Source organism: Gobio gobio (genome assembly GCF_949357685.1).
Source record: "Gobio gobio genome assembly, chromosome: 4".
NCBI lineage: Eukaryota > Metazoa > Chordata > Actinopteri > Cypriniformes > Gobionidae > Gobio > Gobio gobio.
In genome coordinates, this window is record NC_137100.1 from 55374177 (window position 1) to 55402090 (window position 27914).

The 27914-nt window shown below is 37.5% G+C and overlaps 1 protein-coding gene across 3 annotated transcripts in view; it reads left to right on the forward strand.

The window, feature by feature from the left end:
- The first annotated feature begins 636 nt into the window (after positions 1-636).
- taok3a (TAO kinase 3a) overlaps positions 637-27914 on the forward strand; it is a 98406-nt gene continuing 71128 nt past the window's right edge. For 2 of the 3 annotated variants that reach the window (XM_079814788.1, XM_079814790.1), the window contains exon 1: positions 2039-2259. The gene's annotated coding sequence lies outside the window, so the exon portion shown is untranslated. Of the gene's footprint in view, positions 1089-2038; positions 2260-27914 lie in introns of those variants that run through there. The other variant, XM_079814789.1, reaches the window with a different exon arrangement.

Sequence of the window (27914 nt, forward strand, 5' to 3'; positions counted from 1 at the left end):
TCTTATTGAAATCAATCTAGAAGATTTGTATTATACATATATAAATATTTGTATATTCAAACAGCATCTCTCCATTGTGTTGCATAAAACAGAAATACTACTGCTGCTTCTGCTACTACTTCAAATAATAATAATAATAATACAATTGATAAGATTTGTATTATAAATATATAACGAATTTGATTATAAACTTGATAAAAATGACAATAAGTGCAAAATGTATCACATAAAATGAGTAGCCTACAACAATAACAATATAACAATAACAAAACAACAACAACAATAGCTAATAATAATAATAATAATAACAATAGGGTTTCAGCACTTCGTGCTTGAACCCCTAATAACATCATCATCATCAAAATATATTTGTTAAGGGTTCAGTTAATCAGACTCAAACATTAGGATAACAGGTGTTTGTTTAACATGGTAAGATTCACTAAAAAATGGATCCAACTCGTGCGTGGTCAGATTCGTGCTACACATAAATATTGTAATATATTATATTAACTTGTCATCGGGAGGAATCTACAACAAATCCTCGATCTAATCATCATTACACTATAATCCTTCCAGGGACCGTCACTGCCATCTCCATTGTGTCTTCATGTGTTCTCCCTCACTCGACCGCCAGGTGGCGGCGTTGAGTTTCAAAGCGGCTTGACTCGCGAGATCGTTTATCAGCGCTGTTACCTTGTAGCAGGTACGATGGGTTTTCCTAAAAGCGTCAGCCGCTTGTCAAGTCTTTGTCGGTCGCGCGGGGTTTAGTACAGTATTAATGCTGGATATCATAACACGGACTGGATGGACGTTTTATCATCACACTGACGGGGGAGACAGTCATGACGTCTTTCGAAAATAAAACAGGTTGATGCATTTTCAGGTGTATAGGAGCACTAAGAAGCCAATTGCAATGAGTTTGGAAGTTTATTTCCTTCAACATTCCACCTTACAAGGACTACAGGAGGAATAAGGTGGATTTGTACGGTTCATCATTGAGAAGAGCGTTCATTCGCCTGAAGACATTCGCTTGTAACCGGACTTCTATGGAGTTGGACCTGGATTAATGATAAAGCTCTGTTGACTTGGTAAGCCCGCTTTTGTTGGTATACTCATTTATTAGGGGATTTGTTTAGTATTTCAGGGGTATTTTATATATTTGATACGGGTCGCCGTCTATTAAAAGCGTCTTTATCGTATCTGGTGTCACTATCGCGTCTTCCCTCTGCGCTCGATTGATTTTCCCTTGATGAACCTTCAGACTTCATAAAGAAGCATTTAGCCTACAACTGGCCAAGTGATGCAGTTTAAACTCTTGGACTTAATGTAGCATATCCAGGATTTTTATTTTTGTTCATGTTGACACGCAATTCATTAATACAATAACATTGTAATTGTTAAGTTATGTGCGCTAAAGCCAAATAGGCATATGATTCTTCAATTAAAACTAAGCCTTCAAGTGGATTTGTTTTTGTTATGTGTAATGCAAATACATTTTCATGTATTTCTACATTTAGGCCTAGATTAATTTTGGACTTGCTAAAAGTTTGAAAATTTGAGCAAAAATGTGTGCCTTTAGGCTATGCTATAGCCAATGAAAAATGTCATGACGCAAAAGTCTTCAAATTAATGCCATTTCTGAGATTGCTTTCCTGTCACTTATTACGTCTATTACAAACACATATATAGATATATATATTTCAACTGAAGGAATTTATAACTTTTTTTGTTTGTTGAAAATATCAAAAAGTGCAAAGAGCTTCCCCCCCTGTTTTTTTATTTTTAAAAACACCTTTTACAGTCATTGTAGAGGCAAAGTGTTGTAAAGGGAACAAGAGTAGGCTGTCTCTGACAAATGTTTCAACACTTTTACAAATTAAAGAAAAATAATTAACAACAAAAAAATTAAGCTGTTATAAAAGATTCACCCATATGGTTCTGGACTGAGAGTAAATTGCCTGCTTTGCATAGGCTACTCGGTCGAGAAGCCATGTATTTCCGTGTGTGTGTGTGTGTGTGTGTGTGTGTGTGTGTGTGTGTGTGTGTGTGTGTGTGTGTGTGTGTGTGTGTGTGTGTGAGTGAGAGAGAGAGAACTATAACTATATGCGCACGCGGCTGTTCATCCAGGAAGTCTAGACAGCAAAGATTGACAGACAGCGAAGATGGGCCATCAAAACGTTTAAAATATTAAATTTCCGGCTGAAATAAATGTTTTTGAACGGTGAAATTGCCCTTGAGCTCCCAGTCACCCTACAAGAGGTCAGTAACATTTTACTATATTGCCATGGGTCTGGTGGATACAACTGTCAAAGGTTCTGCGTGACATATCCGCGCACATTAATTTCAAAGTCATGCAAAAATAATTCAATACAAACCAGAGTTTTAACGCGGAGATCCGTATGTCAAATAATAATTTTAACTAACTGCTGGCGCATTGCAAAGCTAGTTAGTTTCCTAACCTAACTGTTCTCAACCCTATAGTAGGCTACCACCCAAACTTTCACTTCCTCTGCAGCTCAAACCCTCGATACGTTCATTCGTTTAATACATACTGAGTTGTTTAAAAAAGGAGCGCGTGAGAAGCATGGCTCGCTTATAAATACATACAGTTGCTTATAGACGCACTTCATACTTAAGGTTAAGATGAAACTGCGTCCAGTTTGACATTTTCAGAGAAGTCAGGGCTGTTTATGGGTGTTCGTGCTCTTTTTTTTTTTTCAGCCCCCGCTCCTTGTACAGCTATTTTAAGCAGCGCGTCTCTCTCACACACATGCAGCGTTTATTCCTTGGGATGGAGATCATAATGAAGTTTATGGTCATGAGGAGCGCAGGGTAGAAATATCTCACATTGAGGATGAAGGTAACTTTTCTCTACCGTTATTGGGCGCTGTCAGCGTTGTGCACGAATATGTCGTTTTTGGGGTCATTTACTGTTAGGCTATAAGTGATGGTAGAAGTGATCAGCTGGTGCGATTCTTATGGGAATGTTGGATTATAAATGACTTAACATTCAACGTGAATCCAGTTTGTCTTTTAGCCTTTATAAGTTATAGTCATTTACGATTTCTTGTGGTCATGATGGATTATTTAAGTGGTGGATGCATGATAATTGAACAATGTCCGATTCGTATCAGTGTCCGAATTAATCGTACTTGTGATTTCGAATCTTTTCAGTGAATCAGTACGACAAAACAGGTGTCATCATCACCACACCGGACTGAGCTGTTCGTTCACAAATCGGACCGAATAGTTCCAACCTAATCATTATTATGTAACATACGTTGCCTTAAAGGTGCTGTATGTAAGTTTTTGACTGTGCTAAAGCATAAAAACACCAAAATATGTTGCCAGATATTTAGGAAACAATGCTGTTCACATACTCTTTTCTCCGAAAAACAATCCTACAGCAAGTAGGATTTTTGTCTGCGCGATACCGCACGCCGCCAGTTTACTCAATAGTATTTCAGCACCACAGGTTGCCAGTAGGCGTAAAACTCAGGAAGCCAGCAAACAAACTGGGTCAAAGATCACAGATTTTACCCAACCTAAAAGCCGCAGCATCCATCTAAAAATCTCTAGGAATGAGAGCATATTAAAATAAATCAACTCACCAACTTACAGTTCGTAAGTCTCCTCGCCTTCCATTGTCACTTGCTCGTTCCTGTTGCGTGTCCTCAGGAGTCTGTGGAGGAGAGGGCTGGGCAAACTATATTTTGAATTTTGACTGCAGAACCCATTTCAACCACTAGCTGTCATTCCTACATACAGCACCTTTAATCAACAATGTTCATTAACTTCAGCACTGCATGATACTGTTTCAAAGTGATTTCCGTCATTTTGACAGATAATAAATTGTATTTACCTGTGAAAACAAACCTGGAAAGAGATGTGGATTTGAGGAGAAAAACGAGAGATTCTTCGTGCATTCCAGTGAATTATTCATGGGATATACCGTAATTTAAATCAGGAGAACAGACCACAAATGTGCAGTATATGTTGTCCTTTTTCATACTATTACAGCGGAATTCGAAGGTAGAAAATAAAATAATCATGAGGAAAAGAATGCAGCGACGGAAAAGAGCAGCTCTTGCCATAGATATTCTTGTTATAACATACATAAACACGTTAAAATACCAAGCGTTACATTATTCTCATGATGTCTGAAATTAAAAACGTGAAGGAAGATTGACAGTTCATTCAGTCAAACTGACGGATAAGCTTTATTTATTGCGCAACCGTATGATTTGAAATGACTCGTTTCAGTCTTTTTGAATGGAAGTTCCCCAAACCGGAAGTGCCACCCATAATTCAAAACGCAGTAGGCTCATCAGGGATAAGGTGGATAGCTCTATTCATGACTGCAATAAACTGACAGATGAAATTACAATAAATACCATTACAAATGCAACTTAATAGAACAAATTATTGTAATAATGTGAGGAGGAAATTAAATGCTGAAATCGTGGTTTGAAAGAATCGATTCCCAGCTATGAGTCATGTAATGTAGGTTACTGATAATCATCAGCACAGCTGTTTTTCAGATAGAAGTGAAACTGGGTCGATTTAAGTGCTTATGCGTATGTCATGCTACTACTAGACCCCCCCCCCCCCCCCCCCATCTCAGCTGTCCACAACTCCGTGTTCAATCATTTCCAGTGGTGTAAACTTTTTCTGATGTTATTTACCTGCCAAAGATGCAGCAATCATGTATGTAGTCTGTATTTGACGGGTGTTTTTGCAGTTGTATGTCATAAAATCAAATGAAAAGTACGGCCATATAATATATTTATTTAAGCCAGGCTAATTTTACACAAAACTAATTGTTATACTTTACACCTCTCCATATGTAACTGATAAGAAAATGGTACCTTTCATTTTTTTTTAAAGAACCGTTTAATCGTGATCCTGCCAAAGTACTTGAGTCAGCTGTTGCTATTGTTAAAGACGTATGTAATAGTATGAATATGTACTCAGATTAACTAATTGTCTTACTTTTGTGGTTATTTGTTATTTAAAGTGATATTATGTTTGCAGTGAAATCAGGGGTGGGCGTGGGCGATATTACCGGTAGAAATTTGTCAACCGGTAGAGATTCTGGACATAAGCCGCGTTTCCATTACAGATTTGCGCAAAACTTTAGCGATATCTTCTAAAAGTCGACAAAAAAATATTGCGAAATGACAGCGTTTCCATTAACTGATGTTATGCGACTAAAACATTTTTTTTCCTCTCGTGATAAATCATTCCAAAAATCATGCTACGTATGTTGTTAGGTTTATGTATATCCCAGCCATCGCACGCCATTATTTTTAATGGAAAGAGACGTGCGTGTTATAGCACTGATGGCTAGGAAAGCACCTTATACTTGAGTGGCACATATGAGGTATGATAAATTGTGGCATCTTATATTCTATTGTTTTTTTATGAGTTTAATAAAGAACTTGTCTTCTGTCCAAACATACCATCATCTGTAAAGAATGATCGACTTTTACATACGCCAGGTTATTGTGACGCATTGCCACATACAGAGACGAGCGAAAAGTTTGAATTTGCATGGTGGTAACTCAACGTTTTTTTTTTACCACTTCGTTATTTTGGCTCGGAATTTCGTTTTTTGGAAATATAAACTGAATTTAGAAATGCTTTTGAAATGAAAAACTTTGCTTTTAATAAACAAAATATATTTTTGAAATGAAGACAGCGTTTGGAGTGGAGTGCAAAATAATCTGTTCCCTGAGTCCACGGCCTTTGCTGTTATCGTGAGTGTACACAAATAAAAGTAGACGGTTTATAGTTTATGATTATGTCTTGCACTTATCTGTAGGGCTAAAAATGACGGAGTATTTTAAGTTTCCGCTGGAAAAAGGAAAAAATTCATCAAAAGGCGACAACGACTTCGTCGGAAAGAGGGTTAAAGAAAACGTAGCCTATTTAGTTTCATATAGTTAGGCTTTGTCTAAATATTATAATCTTTTAATTTCATATGTTGATTATGAAAAGTGAGCAGCATGAGTAAGGCTACATAATCAGATGCGCATATGTCTGGAGACATGGATTTTGAGCACAATTGAATTGTGTTTTCTAGAAAGTATTTCTTTAAAATTAATTTCGTTTTGTATAAATTGTATTTTAATTTTGATCAATGTTTAATCAACTATTTGACTGTAGGCTATATTTAATAAATAAGAAGCAAACCAAGATCGTCGGGAATGGATTGACCTAGTCTTTGAGCAAGGCTGAAACTATAGTGTCTTTCTGTTTTAATACATTTCTTGAATATATGTCATAATTAGCCTACAGTAAGCCTATAGATAGTCATGATATTTGTGGTTGCACCGGGGTCCGTCATTATAAAGTTATGTCACTTTCCTTATTAGTAGAAAATATATGTTGTTTTAACGACATAAGATCTCGTACATACTTGAGTGGAAAATAAATGATATGTAGGCCCTATGTGAGAGCAATGCATGACCGTACCAGGTGACCTGTAAATGCGAAAAAACTGTTTCCATTGCAGTTTTGCGAAAATTTCCTTTTTCGAATGGCCTGAAAAACCACCTCATGTGAGCGTAAAAACTTTTTTGCAATATATGGGAGTTTTTGCGAAATTGACACGTTTCCATTGGGCGTATTTTCAATTCGCAATTTCAATTTGCGCAATTTGAAGGGTAATGGAAACGCGGCTATAGTCTCTATCACGTTTATCGTAGTCACTGAAGCTTATCAAATGCATTTTTTAAGGATTGAGGTTTAAAAACAAGTGATTTTAAATGTGCGCACTGTCTGAGACAGCTGCCTGTCTTTGCAATTATCCTCCTAAACAGTAATTTTTGTCGTAAGTGAACATAAACGGTTGAGAAAGAAAACGCATGTGAATCAGTATATTGGATTTGTGCATTCGGTCTTAAAGTGACAGCTAATATACCTGCTGTTGTCATTAATGTTAAACAACAAAAGAGAGAAAATCTCTCACTAATTTTAATAAGAATAAATGTATTAAGTGTTTTTTTTATTCATTTCATTACTCTATCCACCTTATCCCTGATGAGCCTAATGTGTTTTGAAGCACTTCCAGTTTGGGGAACTTCCATTCAAAAAGACTGAAACGAATAATTTTAAAACCTAAGGTTGCCCTAAATAAAGCTTATCTGTCAGTTTGACTGAATGAGCTGTCAATTTTCTTTCATGTTTTCTTTTCAGACATCATCAGAATAACAACGGTTGGTATTTTAACGTGGCGTGTTATAACAAGAATATCTATGGCAAGAGCTCTTTTCAGTCGCTGCATTCTTTTCCTCATGATCATTTTCTTTTGTACCTTTGAATTCCGCTGTAATAGTATGAAAAAGGACAACATATACTGCACATTTCCCGATTTAATTTACGATATATCCCATTAATAATTCACTGGAATGCACAAAGAATCTCTCGTTTTTCTCCTCAAATCCACATCTCTTTCCAGGTTTGTTTTCACAGGTAAATACAATTTATTATCTGTCAAAATTCGGAAATCACTTTGAAATAGTATCACGCAATGCTGAAGTTAATGAACATTTATATACAGATACAGATATACACGACCAGTCAAAAGTTTGAAATCATTAAGATTTTTTAATGGTTTTGAAAGAAGTCTCTTATGCTCACCAAGGCTGCATTTATTTGATCAAAAATACAGGAAAAACTGTATTAATGTGAAATAGTTTTACAATTTAAAATATATTTTTTTCTATTTGAATATATTTTAAAATGCAATTTATTTCTGTGATTCAAAGCTGAATTTTCAGCATCATTACTCCAGTCTTTAGTCACATGATCCTTCAGAAATCATTCTAATGTGCCGATTTTCAAGAAACATTTATTATTATTATCGATGTTGAAAACCGTTGTGTACAATTTTTTTTCAGGATTATTTAATGAAAAGAAAGTTCAAAAGAACAGCATTTATCTGAAATATATAAAGCTTTTGCAACTTTATAAATGTCTATACTGTCACTTGATCAAGGGATTCTTGCTGAATAAATGTATTCATTTCTTTAAGTTCTTTCCTAAAAAAAACAAACAAAAAAAACATTTGAACGGTAGTAATGTTACAAAAGCTTTCATTTCATCTTTTTTTTTTTTACAAAGAATCCTAAAAAAAAATTTTTTATACAACAGCTTTCAACATTGATAATAAAAATATATTTCTTTAGCAGCAAATCATCATATTAGAATGATTTCTGAAGGATCATGTGACACTGAAGACTGGAGTAATGATGCTCAAAATTCAGCTTTGCATCACAGGAATAAATGACATTTTAAAATATATTCAAATAGAAAACAGTTATTTTACATTTTAATAATATTTCACAATATTACAGCTTTTTTTGTATTTTTAATAACATAAATGCAGCCTTGGTGAGCAGAAGAGACTTCTTTAAAAACATAAAAAAATCTTTTGACTGGTAGTGTATATTACTTCAGTGATATTTAACCCGTCCGTTATTGCTGTGGAAAGAATTGCGCTTTTGGGGTTATTCATGGTCTGTTGTGTGTGAGTATCTTGTTTGTTGATGCTTTAAATGTCCTTTTAATGTTCGATGGTCGAAGATCTCGTTTTACCCAGTTAAAAAAAAACGTATTATTGCATTCATAGAGCGAGCCTTTCACTGATTGTTTACTGCTTAATGGAAGTTACACCCATAATTCGCATAAAGTGTCATGGGGCGTAGGAATAAGTTTGATACAATTTATGTAGTATTTCTTATTTTTAGTGCTTTGTGTTTTTGTTCCATTGTGGTTTGTTTTCCTATATGCTTGTTTCTATGTACTTATTATATCACTGTTTACTTGTCTTCAGTAAGCTTGAGATATTTTTTTTTTTTACTTATTAGTTTTTTGTGATATTGTTGTATTGTGGATGTTGTGTATTGTTGTTGAATGTACGGTGAGGCCAAATACCAACTTTCACCTAAAGCTGGACAATAAAAGTACAATGCTGGTGAGTTGGTGTCAAGATGGGGTTGTGTATGAAAGTGTATTTAGAAAATACCAGGCACAGGGTTGGGTATTGTGTGAATTTTAGCGATTCCGATCCTTTTCGATTCCCAGTCAGGTAAAAACATTGTCATATCAAACATATTTATTCTGTGTCTTTTGGCAAAACGTTTGTTGCAGCTGATTTCCATGAACAAAATTCAGCAGCCTAAAGAACACCACAACACAAACAACTGGACTAACTAATAGTGTATACTGTAAACGGCTAAACTCTTCTCTGCTTGTGTGTGGGCATTAGGAGACCGTTCTATTATTGGCTTCTGGTTGACTCTTTAGTTAGTTTAGTTATCAGTTTGGTGGCTGATCAAGGTGAACACTAAGAAAGTTGTGTGTCTGTGTGTGAGTGTGACTCAAGGTTTAATGGTTTATTGCTCTTACTCACATCTTTTATAGATGCTCTTATCTGATTGTTGGATGTTTGGTAACTGGGGCATTCCTAAACGAATGTTTTCATTCCAGGAAATACACTTGTTTGTCAATGTTAACGGGTTCAATATGAACCTGTTTTAATGTTGCTTTGACAGCATTTGCCTCTATTTTCTATTCATTTCCATGTCATGATGTGAGGTCAGAAGAAATATTTGCTGAATCTACAAAAATATGAGAAATTCTCATAAAAGTTTGTAATAATTAATTTAATTTAGTAATACATTATTTATTTAGTAGGCTAATTTATATCATTATAATTGGGTATTATATGGATTTTATCATTGGTTTAATTGGTTTCAAGAGTTGAATAGGAAATCGGTTCAGGAATTGTTTTAAGCCCTGCTTTCCAAGCCAGCAGCATGACAATTAAAGAATCGTGCCAGAAGATAACTTATTTAATATGGTTTGCATTTAATATGATTGGTATCATATAGTGATGCACTGAAATTTCAGAAACCAAAAATATTCAGCTGAAATGGCAAAAAAATATATATTTTTGGTTTTTGACAAAATAGCTTTGGAGGGTGACAGTGACATATAATTAGCACTTCTCTGATGACATGTTTTGACTGTGTCAGTGTCTATTTCATATACACAACGTGGATAAACTACAACAGGTAAACATGTCAGCGGTGTGGATGTGTTTCACGCACTTCAAAATGTTGCTAGAGTAGAATTTTTTGGCTGAAATATTGAGGCGGTTCGTTTCGGAAGAACTACTATAACTGATTCATTTATTAAAATTGAAGGTGCTGTGCGTAGTATTTATGAGGATCTATTGACAGAAATGCAATATAATATACATAACTATGTTTTCAATGGTGTATAAAGACGTTACGTAATGAACAGTTAGAATGAGCCATTTCTCTCTACATACTCAGGGGGTCCCCTTACAGTGAAGTCGCCATTTTGCGCTGCCATGTTTCTGTAGCCCTAAACGGACAAACTGCTCTACAGAGCGCTAGCTACTCTCTGCTGTCTCAGGCCGGTTTCACACTGCACGCGTTAGCAGAGCGTAAGCAGCGCATATTTTTTTGGGGCGCCCATGTTAACAAATTAGAGCATTCACACCACATGCAGAGGCGGCGCAGCAGTGTGTTGCAGGTGCAGAAGCGGCAGAGCCGCAATTGTTTCGGCGCCGAGTCTATTTTTGCTGCACTGCTCACGCTGAATTAAAGCCACAGTGCATAGTTCCTGATCAAATTGACCTGATTAACATGAAAAAGAAATTTCACCATGAAATCATGTAGTGAAGTGTTCTGTGTGTTTCACAATCATCATATGACATCCAGCGCTGTGAATTTTTTTTTATAGAATACACGAAAACACATCACTGCCAGAAGTTTTTGCCCAAACTTCAAAGGCCCATTTAAATGATTAAAACTAGAAGCATATCTTAACTTTAAAGCTACACTATGTAACTTTTCCGTCCACTAGAGGTCGCCTGTTCAAAACAAAGGCGTAGTTTGATGACGCCACGTTTGAGCGCAGAATCTCGGGACATGTGGTCTTCACCTCACAGCCGGTGGAAAACAGTCAGGATAGGACTCGGCAGAAATCATGTTCATGGATGCGATTATTAACATTACTGTAGTCTGAAGCAGAGCAGGACCGAGTGTTGTGGAGCTGAGCAAGGCCGCAGGAGCGATTGAAGAGCGGGACTGTTATTATGGCATAGTCGCCGGCGGGACTTTTATTATGACACGGTTGCCGGCGCCACTTCCTCTTTTCCAGTCATGAGTGAGGTAACGCAACTCTGTTTATCGTATTAGATATATCTAAGTGTGTTGAAAAGGAAGTTATGACGTTCGCTCGCCGGCTGCTATGACACTTGTTCACACTGCAGTGAGAGTAAAGTGTTTCACTGAATAAAACCGGAAACCGAGGGTGACGCAGATATGACGCAATCGAATGGCGACTCCCTCACACGCATAGCCCACACGTCCTGGTTCCTCGGTTAAAATAGCAATTTCTCACGATTTACAAATAGTTGGAAACATTTGGGATATTCTAAGTACTCAACTGAACAAAATATATAACACTGGCCTAGTGGTTTCTGGATATTTTACTGCAAAAATCCTACATAGTTCACCTTTAAGGTTCATTTTATCATATAAACTACCTATATACAGCATGTTATATTAGGGCTGTACGTTAATCGAAAAATAATCGAAACCGAAATTCAGAACCTCTAACCGACATAATTTTACCATGCCGGTTATTTCGGCTTTTGGTCACGTGACTCCGCCCCGTCAGTCACATCAAGTGCAGTTTGCAGGCACACAGAGAGATGCAGGAGCAGTTATCTTTGTTTATAGATGCCCAGAATCACTATAGTAACTGCATGTTTCACACAGTTTATACAGGTCAGTTAAGTGCCGTTCTTAAAGCCTATGCGCTGCCACACACACAGACGGCGCGCGCAAGCCCCGAAGCCAGATTGCTTTCACTTTCGTCCTCATAAGGTTTGTCAAGGAAATGCGTTTATAGGCTGGACAGTTTGAACATTTAAAGTGATTGTGCACTATTCAAAAACAACAATACGGAAAATTGTGCGCGCACCCTGAAGGCAGACCTCTCTCACCTGTGTCCTCACAAAGCTTTGCCATTTGTATGTGTTTTAAGGCCTGCCAGTTTGGACATTAAGCAATTTTAGACCATCAGATGTGTATTATGTTGAACTATATTGTGACAAACGAAAACTCAGACAGAAGCTTGCATATCACGTGAAGATCGCGCGCAGAGAGCAATGCAGAAACGCAGTGTCAACGCTGTCCAGTGACTAAAGTAAAGTCACTAAAGTAGCTTAGAAAACTGAACCGTTATTATAGGCATATATTTGAATACATTTGAAGTAAGTACAAACCACAGCTTATAATGAATAGAGACGGTATGAGTAATTCACACACACAATCACTCTCTCATTAATGCATTCAAATAAATGTAATGTAGGCCTACTGTGTTAATTTATCTGATGTACAACAAACAGAAATCTGCCCCATAGACAATAACTGCTGAAAGTGAACATTTCCACAAAGAAATGCACTTTTTCATTAGAAAAAAAATTCCACCTTTTAGTAGAAAATGTTTACTGTAGGCTATAAACCTTATCAGGAACTTACTCAAAAACCTTACGAGGGCAAAAAATGGAAAGCAACAAAAAAAAAGAAGCAAAATAATCGTTCTTTAATCGTAATCGAGGCAAAATGTTCAATTAATCGAGGTTTTTATTTTTTTATCAAATCGTTACAGCCCTATGTTATGCATAGGCTATGTGTTTGGGACAGAGGGGAACACGGTAGCATTTGCAGCTTATATATGCTGCCCAAAATCAAAGCACGAGACAGACAGGTGACAGAATGGACAATATTCGTCTGTATTTGCAATACACTGCTTGCGCGTGCAGTGTGAAACCGGCGTCAGACGACGACATCTTTGTCCTGTGTCGGCTACCGTAGCCTTGCTTTGAAAGGGAGGGGTGAACAGTTGCAATTTGCAACCTCACCAATTGATGCCGCTAAAATTTACACAGTGCACCTTTAAGTAAAATGCATATACATTACATTTCAGCATATGTAATGCATGTGTTTACTATCTTTAAATCAGCGAGAGATCACACCTTCAGTTGGGGTGCAGACAAACATTCATGGATTACGTTTTGACCTTTTGCACTAGTAGCATAATTGTTAAAAGAAGGCCAGTCCAGCGTTGGCTGTTAATATGGTCTTTGTGTATTTGTAGTAGTATACAATGAGTGGTGTCATCTGTCTTTGACAAGAGCTATGGTGTTAGGCCAACTCGAAGCCACTGCTCAATTCAGACACACACATATACTAGGTCAAACTACAAAACCAAATCACCACACATTGTATATATGTAGTTTTGCTTTCTCTAGTGAGGAGCATTTAAAAGGGTCTCTAGTAGATCTAAAGATGGTTGTTCACACTTCAAGTCTTTCCAGGCATGCATGAGTTTAAAAAGGTCAAATGGTTAAAATCGTCTTCCACCTTCATTACTCTTCAAGGTTTCAGAGGAGTTTCAGTGCCTAAACCTCTGTTCAGAATCCAGCTTGTCCAAATCACCATCTCGGCTAATTTTAGTTCCTCTAAAATATGATTTAATGATGTAGTAGCTTCAAATGAGTTGACCACAGTCCATGCTGCTGTTTTTGAACTGACTTGCCCTCCATCGCTCCTTTGATGGCAGCACAGGGAGTCAGCGAGTGGCCTGAAAACACCCAGCTCATTATAATTAGCACTACTGATTAAACCTCACGGCCTTCTCTGCCCGTGTTATAATGTGTACCCAATCAATTCTTTCACTGCATGTCATTCCGGGCTTTAACTTTGTAAACTCCCTTTTTTTTGTTCCGCTCTCAGTAAGGTTGTTATGTTTCTGTTCCCCACATAGAATGGGATTCTGGGGAATTCAGGGGAATTCTGAGGTCAAACGTTAATGTTACTTAGACCTGTGTTTATGTCTTTTACTTCACTCTAGCTGCCCTACATTGCAAGTGCATGACTCTCTGCATGAATTGTTCGTATTTAACATGCGTTCTTGCGTTTCTGTGGTGGAAACAAACCTCTGTTTAAGGGTGTGATGGAGTTAACATCAGTGTCTGTTCTTAAAAAGCAGATGTGGTGTCATTCAAATAGCTACTGTAGTTAGAAATGTCTTGGAAGTTTTACTAACTTAGCAGCAACGCTGAGAATGCAGCTTTTGCTTCTGTTGCTACAAATTGACTCCTGGTCAATTTAGATTGAAGTAGATTGAATATTTTCATTTTGTGGCTGATATTAAAATTATTATTATGAAGTTTTGAAATAAATTCCATATAAACCACTAAATCAGTTCTTTTACATAAGATATAACGGAATTTAGGCTTCACATATTTTAATGTACAGTATGCAAAATGGATATTTATTTTACGATTTGCTAAAGATTTTCATTTGTCAGTGTTCTTGAAATAGTGTTTATGACTAACTTTAAGTGCAGCATTAAATACTTTTGAAAGTCTGTTATGCTCACCAAGGCTGCATTTTTTTTTTGATTAAAAAAATACAGTAATATCGTATAAATTTAAAAATAAGTGTTTTTTTTATTTGAATATATTTTAAATGTAATTTATTCCAGCTCTGTGATGGTAAAGCTGAATTTTCAGCATCATTACTGATGCCGATTTGTTGCTCATTTCTTATTATTATCAATGTTGAAAACAGTTGCACTACTTTTTGTGGAAACTTTTTAGAAACTTTTTTTTTTTTTTAAGAAAGTAGAAATCGAAAGTTCAGAAGAACAGTATTTATTTGAATAATTTTATTTTTTGTATTTATAATATTAAAGTCTTTACTGACAATATGATGATTTGAATGATTTAATCACACATTTAAATTTAATGTGCTGAATAAAAGTATTCATTTCTTTAAAAAAAAACTATATATGAATATATGTATATATGAATATTGTCTAATAGCCTAACCGATACAGACAATATAGAAGAGAAGACAATATAAAAGACCATATAGAAGACCATTTGTGCTGACTGCAGTTTCAAATGACGTCCAGCCCCACCTCTCTGGATGGGTGATAGAGTTCTGGGTGGGGTTAGGGTGTGGTTGGATATAGATTTGTCTGCAAGGGTACTGTTTAAACGCACAGTTACTTAAAAATAATTTAAAATCGTGAACCTGACTCTCCATTTTCTTCCACATTCCAGATAGGGGTACCCTGAATTTAGTGATTCAGATTATATTTTTTATTTCTTATGAATATTTTAATTCCTTGTCTGTGAAAAGCACTTTGAATTACCATTGTGTATGACGTGCTATATAAATAAACTTGCCTTTGCTAGCTCCACCCATTAGGCCTAAATTACATTCAGAGAGGGGGAGCTAGATGTCCAGAGAGGAGGAGCTGGGTTTTAAGCAAATACAGAGTGCTGAGAATGTAGCGCTGTAACGGCGTTCAAGTGCGTCACTTTTCGTGACTCAAGCAGCCTGTTACGCTGCAAGCCACCCATCTCCCTCGGTTATCCAGGAGCCTTGTCTTCTGGGACTTTTCTTTTATCTTCTCTCTCAGTCTCTTCCATGTGAGCTCAACGTCTCTGTTGAAAAATGCATCAGGATGGGAGTAACCATGCTGGCAGTCAGACGGTGCGGCTCGTGAGTGTATGGTCCAGTAGGAAAGCGCATTAAAAATTAAACCTCTGCCGTCAGTCGTAATGTTCAACTGTGATCAGCTTCAGAGAGGCTCATAAAAAAAACGCTGCTCAAGATAACAAAAGGAATACTTTCCTTGGCGATGACACTCGCGTGTGCTGATTTTAATGACTGTATTGAAAGCTGTATGAACTCATAAAATACACTTGCTGCTGATGCTCTTGGTAATTGCATTGCTCCAGTGGATTCAGTTACCGATATTGACCGCAGCCCCTTTGCGTGTTCACAATAGCGGCCCTGTCACACTTAGGTGGCTCTCTGGGTCACGGTACTGGGGAAATAAAAGCTTCACTGTCACACAGAAATGTCTGCTGTTGTCAATTAGACAAAAAAGTGAGAATTAGATCTCTGCCATTAGGCCAAACTGGAGGGACGCGTCACTGGTCTGCCACTGAATGGATTCAGTCTCCTTATTTGCTGAACTTAGAGGGTAATTTACCTCTTTTGCACAATGAAATGTGTGCCAAATATCGTAAAGAGATAGTTCACCCAAAAATGTCAATTGCTCACCCTCACGTCGTTCCAAACCTGTAAGACTTCCGTTCACCTTCGGAACACAAATGAAGATCTTTTTGATGAAATCTGAGAGCTTTCTGTCCCTCCATAGACAGCTACGCACTAGTAACACTTAGACACTTAAAAAAAGTTCATAAAGAAATTGTAAAACATGAATTGAGCCCTTTAGTCCAACTTTTCTGAAGAGACCCGATCGCTTTATATGATGACCTTGCAGGTTTGGAACAACATATTTTTTTTTATGTTTTTGAAAGAGGTCTCTTATGCTCACCAAGGCTACATCTATTTGATGAAAAATGCAGTTAAAACAAACAAAATAAATGCTTTCTATTTTAATGTTCCAAAATGTAATTTATCCCTGACCCATGATGCAAAGCTGAATACTAAACATCATTACTCCAGTCTTCAGTGTCGTTCTAATTTTGCTGATTTGTTGCTCAAGAAACATTTATTGTTATTTTCAATGTTAGGTGTTTCCCTTTTAGACACATAATTTATGGGAGGAGAGTGAAGTTACTGGTTTTTACGCCATTATTTAACATCAGAAAAAAAGTGTGTAACACTTTATTTTACAGTGTCATTGTTACATGTTACATGTACTTACCATAGTAATAACAGTAAATTATGCCTAATTGCATGCAACTAACCCTCAACCAACCCTAATCCTACCGTAACCCTATAGTAAGTATAGCTTACATGTAGTTAATTAATATTACTCAGTACTTAAATATATAATTAAACTGTAATAATGACGCCGTAAAATAACATGTAACCAAAAAGTGTCTTAACCCGTTTTGCACTTGACATGGCTTTGATAGTTTCTGTCACAGAGAACAGAGAGCATGTGATAGAAGAAAGATACATTTCTCCATTCCAAATCTCCACTTATTTGGAACGCCAGGGGGAAGATGTTAGACAAGCATATAGTTTGCCAAGCCATGTTATTTTTGATTTGCTGTGCCTATGTTGTTAGTAGATTACTCGTACCTGATTATCATTGGCTTTGTTGTTTGCGACCCTACGCTAATTTGTGATGCTCTTTGTAGATTTTGATCATTTTGGAATTGAACTGGATGCGTCTGTATGCTACCTAGTCTGACAAGCCAGACCCACATCAAGATGTTGGGTCTGGAAACTCACCATTGACAGGGCTCAATCCGAGGGGCGGGATAAACGGTTGTCTTTCAAACTCCCTCTGCATGCAATTGGATAGCGCCATGACCGCCACAACCAACCAGAGCAAAGAAGAAGGTGAAGCCGAGCTAACGTTAGTTGATAGACTTTCGCCGTATCCGGTCGGCAAAACTTCGAACATATCTTCTTTTCTTAAGAATGACTTCAGTGCCGTTCTTTTCTCAAATAAAAGTTTAACTCCAAGTCTTCCAGAGTCGCGGCCAAAGCCAATTCAAAAGACCGCTGTTCGCCAGCTTCTGTGTTTACGAGTAGCACGCAGAACCTCCGCAACTCTGCCGTGACGTGCCGTCATTATGTTAAGCCCGCCCACCAACTCTACACACGCTGTGATTGGCCTGACCAGAGTTTGGTTTTTACAGCTCTCAGGTCTACCAAGAGTTGCTAGACTACACTCGCGGCAAAATACTTTTTCTGCCGCTAGGGTGCATCTAGATTTCTAGGCTATAGATCACACGCATCTATTTCCGATTTCCACTCCCATCTGCAAATTTTTGGGAATGCGGTCTATCGCTAATTTGCCCTGTTTAGTTTATCTAGCCCTTAGGGTTGTCAAAAGTACAGGCCGTCATACCAAGTACAAGTAGGTACTGAAATTTAAAAAATGTGACGCTTTGAACGCTGTTGAGCTGGAATCGTAAACGCCTCTGACTGGCCTTTGTACTCACGCACTCATCGGATGTGTCTGTCCTTGCCTACAATGATCGACGCACAGGAGTGTTTGAAAGCGCACGGAAGTTTTTGAAAGTGGGAGCGTCTGAAAGCACAAGCAGGCGTTTACCAGCAGACTGGTAGGCTGATCGACTCCTGCATTCAAACGCTCCCGTGTTTATCTGTGTAAGCTCTCGGTTAAAAGCGTCATTGATGTATATTTACAATATGTTTTTGAAGCGCTGATCATTGTAGCCAATCACATACATATCTGATGAGCATGTAAGAACAATGGGCAATCAGAGCTGTTTACGATTTTGCCCAACAGCGCTCAAAGCATGACATTTTTACAATGTCAGTACCGACTTGGTATCGCGGTCGGTACTTTTGACAACACTACTAACCCTTAATGTGTAATTGCTGAATTAAAGTATTAATTTATTTGCTTTTGAACAATGTGCTTAAGTGTCCTAATCAGATGTGATGCAATAATAAACTGTCAATAAAAAAAAATATTTTCCTTGCAGATCTGAGTAAAGACATTTTTGTTAATTTGGTTTAAAGGGTTTCTATTATGCCCCTTTTTACAAGATGTAAAATAAGTCTCTGATGTCCCCAGAGTGTGTATGTGAAGTTTTAGCTCAAAATACCCCACAGTTCATTTTTAATAGCACGTGAGCAAAAAGGCGCCGTTTTTGTACGTGTCCCTTTAAATGCAAATGAGCTGCTGCTCAAGAAGAGGGCGGAGCTTCAAGAGTTTGTGTTAGCAACTTTATGTTCAGACCGGAGTCGGACAATGATGGAGAGACTCACGAAGAAGTGACAACATGTAGAATGACATTTCTGAATGGTTAGTTGATGAATTTATGTAGCTGATGTGGATTTAGCATCTTCAAGTCATTGATTAGCATATTCTGTCATGGTAATCTATTAATCGTTCGTGTGGGAACTGTTGTAAGAGATGTTGTCATCTAGCTTTTATGACATGCTATTGCATTTGTGTTACGTACTGTATGGCAATAAATGTGAAAAGACTGATGCAAAAGCTTGAGAAGACTCCCCAATGTACTACAACAAGTCTTACTCTTTTTGACATGGCCTCACCCCCTTTGTTGCCTGTTCCCGGGGGCAGGGTTTATGTAAATTTTTGGGTTTGTAATGTCACCACCCTGGGAAGAAGCTGGGAAGAACGATTTATGTAAAAGAAATCTTCCCTTTGCATTGAACTTTAAGCGTTGATACTTGATGTTTGTTCTCAAACAGCTACATTACACACTAACTAAAGTGAAATCATAGTCAATGACCCCTGATTTGTAATTGGGTTATTTGCAAATAGTAATTTGTTTCTGAAATCTCCTTATTCCAAAATCCTTCTGCACAAAACCACTATATAATAAGCATCAAGTCTGTTCTTCTGATGGAATGTGATTGTGTTGCATTGCACAGCATTTTCACTTCCTGTGTGGACAGACCAGTCACTTGTTTCTGGGAACTTATGTCACATCTTTGATTTTTATTGTCAGTCTGCATTGTCATCATGTACTGTGAATACAGTTTATGGTTTTTCTAAAAGGAGTGTGCATTTTACAGTGGAGAAACGTTACCTGAAGGCCTGTTTCAGCTCCTCCTCTCTCTCTCTCTCTCTCTCTCTCTCTCTCTCTCTCTCTCTCTCTCTCTCTCTCTCTCTCTCTCTCTCTCTCTCTCTCTCTCTCTCTCTCTCTCTCTCTCTCTCTCTCTCTCTCTCTCTCTCTCTCTCTCTCTCTCTCTCTCTCTCTCTCTCTCTCTCTCTCTCTCTCTCTCTCTCTCTCTCTCTCTCTCTCTCTCTCTCTCTCTCTCTCTCTCTCTCTTTTTGTTCACATGCATCGTTGTAGTTGATGTATGGCTGTTCTGTTACACCATTTACACCTCCTATAACCTCATATCACTAGTGGACAGTGCTGGTATAAATAGGGTACAGAATGTTTTGTAATGCAATCAATTAAACCACATTCGGAGGTAGACGCTGTACAATCTAAAAATAAATATGTAAATATTTTGCGTGCGTGTGTGTACACGAGCGTGATTTGGAACAGGCCCCCTGTTCTCTCTGTTTGACAGACAGTTCAGTCGATGTGAAGAGAGCGTGAGGTAATGAGTAGTGTTCTATAAATAGTCACCACGCCCCCGTCCTAAAGCCCTCTGTTTCACCCATCTGATATGCTGCCACACTGCAAACAGCGCTAACATGCAGTTTATAGCATCATCGAGGATTTAGATGACAGAGGTTTTATTTTAAATTAATTTTGCCATGTTACATGATCAAGTGGCTTATTGCTTTTATGATAACATGATAAAAGACATGAATGATAGACTGATATTTTTTTATCTTTTCCATCTATTGTTCTACCGTTCTATCCATCTATTGTTCCTTCTATCATCTATCATTCTATCGTTTGTTCTATCCATCTATCGTTCTATCATCTATCGTTCGTTCTATCGTTTGTCCTATCTATCTATCCATCCATCCATCCATCCATCCATCCATCCATCCATCCATCCATCCATCCATCTATCGTTCTATTGTTCTATCTATCGTTCTATCTATCGTTCTATCTATCGTTCTATCTATCGTTCTATCTATCGTTCTTTCTATCTATCTATCTATCTATCTATCTATCTATCTATCTATCTATCTATCTATCTATCTATCTATCTATCTATCTATCTATCTATCTATCTATCTATCTATCTATCTATCTATCTATCTATCTATCTATCTATCTATCTATCTATCTATCTATCTATCTATCTATCATTCTATTTATCGTTCTATCTATCGTTCTATCGTTCTATCTATCTATCGTTCTATCTATCTATCGTTCTATCGTTCTATCTATCTATCGTTCTATCTATCTATCTATCGTTCTATCGTTCTATCTATCGTTCTATCTATCGTTCTATCGTTCTATCTATCGTTCTATCTATCGTTCTATCGTTCATTCTATCGTTCGTTCGTTCTAGTGATGTCAATTTACACAAATTTCCATGATCGTTCGTTGTTGAAATTAACGATCAATTAATCGATTAATCGTTAGCCTTAACACTGCATATGCGTCAACAGCAGTGGCTTATAGCCGACTGCATGACGGTGTGCAAACGCTGACAAAACACCATGTTCCTCACTAAATCAATGAGAAGGGTTTTTAATCTTAAAGGGCTATAGTATTGTAAAATGAATCGATGTGATTGATCATTTAATTAAATTACTTATTTAATAATCAAATATGAGTAATACAAGTCAACGTGTCACCACGTGTCACCAACGTGTGTGGACGCGGTCTTCCTGAAACTGTAAATTCACAATGATGTATTACAATATTGTTCTCTTTATAATAATATGTAACATGACAGTCCCAATCATAGTCATTATAGGTTATGCATTGCTGTTGGAGCTGCATGCGCTGAAGCTGATCACCGGCACGCTTCACTACTGCATTAATTTTTAACCAGATGCATCCTAAATGAGATAAAAAAAAATCAGCTATAGATAAGCCCACACATAATAAACACAATATTACAACTTACATTTGCACAAAGCAAAAGGCTGCGAATGCACATGCAAACTTGTAGTCAAGATTAAGGTGTCACTCTAGCTGTAAAATGGTCCCAAACAGAGCTCTGGCGCGCTTATACTTGTTTATACTCTTGCCTGGCTCTGCCGCGCGAGCATAGACAGTAAAAGAAATGGACACAGCGACCCCATAGACTTAATAGACCCCATAGACCCCATAAAGTCAGTTAGAAGCACTCACTTCCTGATGGCTGAGTGTACTGCGCAGCCTCAGTCTGAGCTTGATGACGTAGATGTGACGTGAGCAACCAGTCTGACAGTTGTATGTCTTCTAGTAGTTGTGCAAAGTAACTTCTGAATCACCGAATCTTGTAGAGACCGAGAGAGTGAGCAGGAGCAACTTTTGATGAATGAAGCAGGATTTGCGACATCTATATCTGCATTTATGCCTCCACGTCCCCCCGATTGCCTCATAGACAGTAAAAGATGAGCTTCTCCTCGGGTCTATACGGTACAGCTCGACTGAGTCGCGTGGTTATGACGCAATCGTTAGCCTATTTTTTGAAAAAAAAACGGCTTCTACGGGGCGATAGTGTAAGATACAAGGTAATGGAGCATTTTATACCTTGTCGTTTTTGTTTAAAAATAAACAATGGACAAATGGAGTCTTTAAACGCCTCAGATGTTAAGTTATTCGCTGTCAAAGTGAGGCCAAAATGAATGGGAGTCAATGGGATGCTAACAGCAGGTGATGGCTTGGTTAGCAATGGCTGCCCCTATGGAAGGTACGCTTTCCGGGGGCTGGATTACCCCCTTGCGTGCGAGCCTCCAGAGCACCCTCACGCACTGTGCAGACCCTTTTTACAGTATATGGTGCAGCTTTATTCCTCGTGTCTGATTTACAGTACAAGTTTCGCGGTTGAGCAGCACGCACGCGCATGACCCTGATTAATCGATGATCGATAGGTTTTACCGATTAAATGTATTATCGACAGTTAATCGATCATCGATTAATTATTGACATCCCTAGTTCGTTCTATCCATCTATCGTTCGTTCTATCCATCTATCATTCTATCGTTTGTTCTATCATCTATCGTTCGTTCTATCCATCTATCGTTCTATCATTCGTTCTATCGTTCATCCTATCTATCTATCGTTCTATTGTTCTATCCATCTGTCGTTCTATCTATCTAATCGCACATAAACACGTTTGTTTGTGTATGTTAATATTATATAATAACATTTATTAGTTATTACTGTGAAATTGTTTTTGCATATCATCTAGCAGAGACACACAATTCAAAAACAAATTATTGCCCATAAAAATAGTGTTGATTGATTACTATTTTATGTGGAACAATAAACGGCTACAGCCTATAGCTTTTTTGCAGTTTTGTATTTAGTATGAAATCATTTTGTAAACATCTTAACATTTGCACTTGTCTGTGAATCTCTAATGGCTGGTTTCCACCGAGCGGTGCAATACGGTACAGTACAGTATGATTCCGGACCCTAAACCCTAATCCGGCTTGCGTTTCCACAGCCAAAAATACGCTTATGATAGGCGTGGTGTAGCGAGCAATGTGATTCTCGCGCGAAGAAGAAAACAGTAAACAACAATGGACGACAAACAGCAGATCTTGTTCTTGCTTCTCAGCATGTGGCTGTGGTCACAAGAAGACGACATGCTTTGTTTGAGGCAAGGCTGCTGGCTGCAAGGAAAACACAGCCCAAATGCCATGCGCAAGTGACGATTCTCTGTCAACCAATCAACGTTCTGCAGTGAGTCTAGCTCTACCCTTTAGTGCTGGACTACTGTGCTAGGTACACTCTAAAAAAAAAAGGTTCTATATGGCACCAAAAATGGTTCTTCGTCGTAATCATAGAGGAACCACTTTTGGTGCTATATATTTGGTTTATTGTTAGCATATATATATATATATATATATATATATATATATATATATATATATATATATATATATATATATATATATATATATATATATATATATATATATATATATATATATATATATATATATATATATATATATATATATATATATATATATATATATATATATATATATATATATATATATATATATATATATATATATATATATATATATATATATATATATATATATAGTTCCCCTATGATTACGAGCCAAGAACCATTTTTGGTGCCATATAGAACCTTTTTTTTTAGAGTGTACCCCGACAGAAGGGTGCTAATAAAAGTAGTACGGTACGGTTCGGAATTAGGGTACCATTCACAACTTCTGACAATGGAAACAGAAAAAATTGCGTACCGTACTGAATTGCACTGAACCGTACCACTCTGTGGAAACGAGCCATAAGTTGAGTTTGGAATTTTTCTTTCTAGAGTTTGTGAATAGCTATATTGCATTACTGTTGGCCTATTGAGGTTCAGCTCCATTAAGCAGACACATGTTCACATGGGGATGTGATGTAGTCCAGGCCAGCTCTCTTACTGGAGCTTTCTCATTGGGTCACTGACAGCTCTCCCCATCTTCAATGCTCATATCCCATAATGCCTCATCTGTGTCTGTTCCAGTGTCATGCTCTGGCCTGTTCACATCAGTCTGATCCGACGCTTTTACATGACTGAATCACATACGAAGGGGGTCTTTCTATCTTTCACATTTATATTTTCCTGTTTACTCACTGTCTGGGGAATTCTCTCTTTCCCTTCATCTCTCCCAACATCTGACATTCCACCCCTAATGTGTCATTCATCTCTCTCTCTTGCATAAAAGACATTGCTACATTCAACACATAAATGGAGCTTTAACCTTTTTCAGTCAAGAAGACGCATCAGTGCTTCTATAGCTTGGGTTTTCATTCCATATTTTTCTCAGCCCAGAGACGTTTGATAATCTCTCTCTGTATATTTGACACTCATGCCCTTGTTTCTAGTAACATTTGACACTGAACAAATGTAATCCTGCAACAGATGAAGCATTTTAAAATGTTAATGGTACAAGACATTTTCATAGGAATCTTCTGTTCACGCGATTCTTATTAACATTTCCTTTGTTTTGTGTTCTGCATTATAATGTAAATATTAACATGTAATCTTGAGTTCCCACTACATCCAACAAGAAGCATGAAGAGTAAATATTTTGCATATGCTTGACATAATCTGGACATAATCTCTTTGACATAATCTCCATGGTTTATGTGAAGGTTGTCTGGTTTGATTTTGACTATGCATGGAAAATATTAATATATGCGCTCCGTGTTTCAGAGTGAAGTGTTGCACCATGTTTTTAAACATGAAAACCCACGGGTGTTTGCAGTAGGAATGTGCGAGACAAGCTGAATAGTCGATTAAACGATGCTGCTGCTAGTCAACTTGGAAATAGGGTTATATTTTTCACAAAGGCTGTGTTTAAATTACTGTCATGTTAATATTACATCTTGATATTAATATATTATTTAATATCTGCTTATATATTATATAATATATAAGTGAATATCTGCAGTAGAAACCAAAATCATTTCATTTGACCTCAGGTGTTGCATGCGTTCGTTTTCTCTGTGGTGCTCACGGCGGGTTCAGAGTAGGGTTTTGAGAATTTTTGGAAACTTTCCAGGATTTTTGGGAAATTTGCTGGAAATGTTCAGCCCCTTTGCAACCCTAGTTCAGAGTAATGTCCACTCAGAAGATGAGCGAGGTGAGCAAGTGTTTTTACAGCCTACACAAAACATTTGCATTTTCTTCTATATCATTTCAAAATATAAAAAATGTAACTCACTTGTTATAATACCGGTTATGAGGGAAAATACGGTATGAAATTTATATTGGATTAAAGGAGAAACATTATGAATGTAACAACTTGACACTTGAACAGTTTCCATATCAACATCCTATGAGAGAATATGCTTAAATAAGGTATAGTTGTCAGACTCAGTACATGTCAAGTTTTTCTTGCGCAATGCTGACTAACTTTTATTTGAGGAAATCTGTTTATAATCGGCTATTGGGTTTAAACTTATTAGTCCTGTGCTGACTATTGGTTCAGTTGATTTAAATAAATATGTCTATAATGGCTAAAGTTGCTTAAGAAGGCTAGCACATCGCATGTGTCTGACCTATTTTTAGGGCATTCGGATTTGACTGTTCATAGATTAAGTAGTTTATTTCAAATGGATCACATACAGACTGTCTCTAGGGGGCGGGTTAAACTAGTCGACTAGTCAGTTGCAAAATATCAGTTTAAACGGTTATGAAATTAGTCTGTGCGCACATCCCTAGCTTCAGTGTCAATTCAATTCACATTTATTTGGATAGTGCTTTTCACAATACATATCGGGTCAAAGCAGCTTTACAGAAAATGCATGTCTACATTACAATGTAGAGTGATCTGTTATCAGAGGTACATAGTAGTCCATACAAATCACACAGTTAGCTAACAATGTATTATTTGAGGCAGAAACAATGAGCTCATTTAAGTCATTATTACATTATTAAGTGAACATAATGATTACAATATATAGAAATGTAGCCTTGGTGCATGTTGATTCAGAGTTTGCGCCATCTGAAGTCCTCGCAGTGTCCCAGAGAAATATAAAAAAGTTTGGTTTAATGTTTGAAAATAAGACAACCATAAATATTACTACTGCAGTTTCTAGTTGTAATGATTTTTCTTTAATACTCACTTTTGTTTCACTTTGTAGTGAATAATATTACAATAATTATTATTCTTTGATGGCCTTATGTATATATAATGTAAATTTTGCACAGCTTTCTGTCTATTTTTTTCTTAAAAAGCACTTTTTTTGCAATCTGGTATCCAGTAAACACAATTTTGTTTCCATCCAGAATGGTAGAAACCATTGCACTCTGACTTCAGAAAGTGGCATCAGATTCAACGACCAGATTAGAGTTCACCAGATCAAGAAAGTGTTTGCCATTTAAATGTTCAGTTTGCATCAGTAAGTGAATGGACTGTGGGCGGTCCGTGGTTGTGCCTTCCGAGGCTGACACCCAGGTGAACATGAAGTGCATTAAGTGGATATACCGAAGAAAGAAAGAAAATAGACATTTTGAAAAAAATCTGGGTTTTTAATCCATGCGATGAAAGTCATTGGGGTACAATTTTGACGTCAACATTCTTTAAAATATCTTCTGTGGACATGTGGATGAGTAAACGATAACAGAATTTTCATGTTTGGGTGAGCTGTCTTAAGTAATACAAACGTGATTTCTGCCTCTCTCTCTATTCCTCTGTGTGAAGTAGAATAGCACATCAGGACCTGGGAAAAGCAAAGGAAATGCTAAGGGTCCTTCTCAATACTCAAATTGATGCTTCCTCGCTCCTCCGTCCTCCAGCCCATGGCCCAGAAACCGATCGAATTCAGCCATCTTAAAGTACATCTCAGTTCTCTAATTGCACCACGAGGAGGCGAGGAACGAGGAGCGATGAAGCTTCCTGTGGAGTCATGAGTGAGGATTCACAAGTATATCCTTCCCTTGCATCCTAAGGGTGGAGCTAAGACTTCATGAGAGGAAACAAAGATGCACAAATAAGAAATTAGATGCACCCTATGAGTAACACCCAGTCAGTGTCTTATGTGCAGTAATCATTTCCTGTGGTGACAGATGTTCATATCCTGTCTTACAGGAAGTGATCTCATGGCGCCTTACCATAATGTTTTGTTTACGGTAGATGTGCGGTGCATTGTGTGGTGATTAGCAACTGCGCAGTCATTTTAACAGAAAAGCACCACTTCTTAACTAGTGTAACATGATAAAGTGGCTAGCAGGAAAAGAGTCTTAACTGCAGGACAGATAAATTGCTTGTTGCTGGAAACACTCTTCTGATGTGCCTGATTAGAACATGGCGAGAGGCTTGGCCAGGCTAATTTGCATAGATGTAGACAGACAGCAAGAGATCAGATGAGCACAGAGTTAAATAACAGAAGCTTTATAGAACTGGCAAATCAATAGTCAGTTATACAAGAAGAAACATTTGATCTACTTCTATCCATCCACAACCAGACTCTTGATGTCACATCTGTCTGTTTTGGATCTTTTTTGGTTCTGATGTCCCCTGTGCGGTGAGGTCCCATTAACACACACACACCGCGACACGCTCTCAAGGGAATGATGAGTCAGGAACAGCAGATGACAGCACTGTCCGGTCAGGACCATAATTGCTGTTGCACACTGGGCCTAAAGGGCTCTACTAGACGCAGCAAGAGCTTATGGGAATGACATATTCCACTTACCTTTGCAGATGTTGACGGAACCTGACAGAGTGCTGGAGGAGGGACGGAGGTTATTTTA